This window comes from Octodon degus, unplaced genomic scaffold, assembly GCF_000260255.1.
Source record: "Octodon degus isolate 3935 unplaced genomic scaffold, OctDeg1.0 scaffold00044, whole genome shotgun sequence".
Classification (NCBI taxonomy): Eukaryota; Metazoa; Chordata; class Mammalia; order Rodentia; family Octodontidae; genus Octodon; species Octodon degus.
This window is the reverse complement of record NW_004524620.1, coordinates 6,932,403-6,937,216: the sequence shown is the minus strand read 5'-3', so window position 1 is coordinate 6,937,216 and position 4,814 is coordinate 6,932,403. Positions and strand designations below refer to the sequence as shown.

At 47.3% G+C, this 4,814-nt stretch overlaps 1 pseudogene; it reads left to right on the top strand.

The window, feature by feature from the left end:
• Positions 1-3,740: 3,740 nt before the first annotated feature.
• Positions 3,741-4,603, top strand: LOC101571337 (annotated as a pseudogene).
• Positions 4,604-4,814: the final 211 nt, after the last annotated feature.

Sequence of the window (4,814 nt, the reverse complement as noted above, 5' to 3'; positions counted from 1 at the left end):
ATTAAATCTCCTAGAAGACAAAGTAGATGAAAATCTTGAAGACATAGGAATAGACAGAAGTTCACAAATAAAAACCAAACTGCAGGGCTGGTGAGATAGCTTTGTGGACTATAGCACCTGCTTAGGCAAGTTCAGGCAAGCACAGGGACCACAGTTTGATCCCCAGCACCACATGCCACATCAGTCCCACCCCTAGGATGGGCTGAGCTGGCCAGAGTCTGGGCATGGTAGCACACGCCTGTAACCCCAGCACTTGGGAGGCTGAAAGCAGGAGGATCACCACAAGTCTGAGCTGTGTGGTCAGACCCTGTAACAACCAAATACATTAATAAATAAATAAATAAATAAATAATAAAACTGCATGAGACTTTGGGGGGACAGCTAGGCACAAGCCATCATATCTTCCAAGAACAACACTGACACCCATAGGATTTCAATCTTGAGGAAAGATGATCAGTTTCCAAATTAAGTGAGCAAAATATGAACAAATCTAGCTCTCACCTCCTCTCATGTGCAAATTTTCTAGAAAATAGTGCTTTGTATTTATATCATCTACTATCTCACTTGATGCTTATATAAAACACTTTTTATTCTATTGGTGTCTATGAAACAATTTCAATCAATCTGATGCAGAAAGCACAACTATACGATTGCAGTTACTCTTATAGAATGTACCTCAATAAAAGTACTTTTTTCTCTTTTTTTATGTATTTGGTACAGGATCTCACTTTGCAGCTTGGACCTGTAGTGATCCTCCTGGCTCAGCCTCCCTGGTGCTGGGATTACAGGTGTGCACCACCACATCTTGTCTTGGCTGGGTCAGCGTGCCGGGGGCAGGCGGGCATGGCATACGGTGCTGGGGATTGAACTCCGGTCCTTGCACTTGCCTAAGCAGGCACTTAGTCCTCTGGCTAGCTTGCTGGCCCTCACAGTACATTTAAATTTTTTATTTCCTTTATGAGATTTTTCAAATGACAAAAGTAATGCACACTATTGGTAAAAGGTAAAAATATATTAAAAAATGGTGATGCTCCCTTGTTTCATGCAACCAGTTTTATCAAGGATACATGATGTTTTGATTTATTTTGGTCTCTTTGTTAATACAAATAAACTAAAAATATGTGGTGTATTTTTCTTATGCTCTTTTTACAAACACATGTTCATCTAATACTCTGTAACTTCCTGTAGTTTTTTTCTCTTTTTTAAACAATTTGTCATGGACATTTCTCATTCTTTCTGTAGACAAGTGTTTCTCAGTTCCCTCCATCTGCCTCTATAAAGAGATGCTTATTTCTCTTTCTTATTCTATTCCTTTTCTTCCCCTACCCATAATGTGTATGTAAACATCCATGGGCCAATATTCTTCCTGAGCACTGTGTTTCACTAGAGATCCTTAAATGAAATTTCTAGGTCAGCAGGGATGTACAATTTAACTTGCAGTATATTTTTGCATATTGCTTCAATTCAATACTGTTATGATTGAAATCTACAATGTCCCCCCGAGGTCGTGTTCTGGGGACTTGGCTGCCAGCTGGTGGACTTTTGAAGTTGATTGGTTCCCCCTGTTTCTGACGTCATCAGGGGATTAGTGCACTCCTGGATTGACAACTTAATGGCATCACCCTGAAGAGATAGAAACTGAAGCAAGACTTCGAGGAGGGTGGAGGGTGAAAGTGCGACCTTGGGGACCAGAGCAGAGGTCCTTTCCTCACTGGCTTTCTCTCTTCTGCTTCCCGGCAGCCAAGAAACGAGCAGATTTCTTTCATCATGAGTTCATGCTGTGAAGCAGCACAGCCGGCTGGCCACGGACAGAATGCTCTGCAACTGACAAGCAATCGGTCCTTCGTTAAACTGATTGTCCCGGGTACTGTGTCACATGACAGGAAGCCAGCGAACCAGAATGTCCTGCACGTTCATGCTTGTTGTCTGTGATGCGACTTCCTCACTGTGTTGAGTTCCACCCATTCATCTATGTAGTTAGCAATGAACATCTTTTTCCCCTGACAGCGAAAGGTTTGGTAGCTCAGCCACGTTCATGAGGTTATATAGCTCCCTTCCCTACTTTCATGTGGTTTATCTTCACTTAACGCACCTTCCCTGAGAGTGAAGCCATCACATATTCCTCCTTTTCTCAGTGTCAGCAACCCCGACCATGTAGCAAGATCTGTAATGAACTATTTCGGGCCATGGAGTTTTCCTGTACTTATTAGTGCTCTTGTATACTAAGTACATGCATTAATTTTGCATTCTTTGTGTCACTGCAATGGATCCACCTGGACTGAATTTTCTGAGTAATCGTGCCTACAGGGGGTGCAGCCAAGGTGAAAGGCCGCGAGTGGCTTCCACTAGCTGCACACCAAATGCGAGGGCCCCACCCTCTCTGTCTCGGCTGGCCTGAGGGGCCAGGATGGGAACTCAGACTGCCAGCTGTGTTCCTAAAATCTTGCTAGCTGATTCGGATGCACGATGCAGCAAGGCCTACTCATCGAAGAAAAGATCATTCTTCTCCTTCTTGAAATTGCAGTTTTCCAGCCCAGTAAATAAATATGGGATTTAAAAAATTCAGATGTGTATTGCACATGTGGTAATATTGAGAAATGTGATTACATAGAAACTGGAATCAATGAATCTTAATCATAATAACAAAAAATAGAGTCAGAGTTAAAAGCAACACGTAGTCTGCAGTTGAAAGATTACTAGAATGGTGCAAAAATGCCCGCGTAGCACATCTGACAGTGTCTTTCCCATCTGACCTTCCCAGTGTGGCTGGGTAGTCCTTGAGTCATGGTTTTCCTTTTCTCAGATCTTGGTGCTATTTTATCGTTGAAGAGGACAATTGTGAGGATTTTATGATTATAAATATATATTATTACAGTGTGCATGCTTAATCTTTAAAGTGTAAAGTTTTGTTTAATCAGTGATAGGTTCTGGCCCTAGTATGAATTGCTGAATTATAATGGTGGTCATCTAACCCGGCTGAAACCCTTAGAACAACAGCTTATCTTCCCGATGACAGCTGCCTCCTCCTCCTGGCCCACTGCAGCCCCGGGTGCAACTTCCTTTTACCTTTCCTGCTCACACAAGGGAGCCCCCAATCAGCTCCTTACAAACTCCGCCCCCAGCAAAAGCCCGTAAAGTCTCAGGCCAGAGGATCCCCTCTCCGGGCCCTTGATCCTCTCCATGTGTTTAGAGGTAATAAAGGCTTCCGCTCCCCTATTTCTGCTTTTCTGCCACACCGCGGCCGCCACCACCATTGCTGCTGCCTCTAAAACCTATCAATCAGTTCTTAAAATTCATCTCTATTTATTTTCTCCCATGTCACAAGCCTTCTCAGTTCCCAACTAGAAAGCTTGTTCTTCAATCGAGGGAGCTCCTTACCATGTTTTTGTTACTGCTTCCTGGCTGGGGAGAATTCCCATTACGTGAAGTTGACCCTCCTCTATCCCTCTCTGCACGAATATATTCCTGGCTGTGATATTTCATCTTTCTCCCCTCACTGTCCCTTTAATGTTTCAGTCTCAGCCTATGTGCTACTTGTCTTTGTTTTTGTTTTTTATTTTGGTACCAGGAATTAAACTTGAGACCTTGCGCCTGCCAGGAGGGCACTTAAGGTGCTGGGCTATCTCCCCAGCCCCTATGTCCTGCTTTTAACTCTGATTATACTTTTTCTTCTGATGACTAAGATTTATTGCCTGGTTATTATATTGGTGTCCACTTGCTTAATGTGAAACTATTTTTGGGTCACCGGAAAGACCCTTCGCCGGCCCCAGGCCGACTCTGGGTCGGAGGAAGATGAGCAAGATTCCGAGGAGGTTAGATTGAAGCTGGAGGAGACCTGGAGGCACAGAACTTGAGGAAGAGGCCCGACAGGGCAGCGCAGCCGCCCTGCGGTGGGGGAAAGGTCCAAGAAGAGACCACTCTAGTAGAGGACCCCTTCCAGGTGAAGACAGGGGGTGTGTTGGATGGGAAGAAGCTGGAGGAAAGGGGCAAGGATGAGATCAGTGAGGAGCAGGGACTGCACTTGGGGACATCGTTTTCCGTAGAAGCCAACCAGAGGGACGAGGACGCAGACATGATGAAGTACCGAGACAGAGCTGAAGAAGAGGGCGGGTACTGTGGAGCACGAGGAGCAGAAGGCACAGCCCAGGAAGGCGGAGGACTGTCTGCAGGAGCTCCCCGAGAGCATCCGGGCGTCGTCGGCCACGAGGACGGAGGAGACGCTCTCCCGCCAGATGCTGAGCGGCATCCCTGATCCCTGAGGCGGACCTGGGCATCAACGCTGAAGTCGGAATCATCGTCGCCACGGAGGACGCCAAGGCCCGCCTGCTGGCAGAGCGGCAGAACAAGACGAAAGACAGCGAGACGGCCTTCGTGCCCACCAGCGTGCCGTGGACTACGGGCAGCACGACCGCCTTTATCACCAGGAGCTCAGTGCCCCCGTCAGGAGGAACCAAGAAGAGCCCAAGGCCAGGCCTGTGGGGTGGGCGACACAGAGAAGCCAGAGCCAGAGCTGTCCCCACCTAACCGCCAGCGCCCCGCTGTCGAGGAAGCCACTGACGACTACCACCATGAGAAGTTCGAGGAGAGGAGCAGGCGGGGCTGACTGCTGCAAGGATGAGCGTGGGCCGGCCCGGGCGCCACACCACTGTGGGACCGCTGTCGGCAAGACGGTGGAGCCTTCCCATCCACGGCACATTCATTTTATGAGCATTGATGAAGTTTGTTTGTAAACACTTTCTGTCAGCTTGTTCTGGGCCAGGAAGCAGCGGTGCGTTCGCGGCACTGCGGCCCCCTTGAGATCACGCCTGTATGGC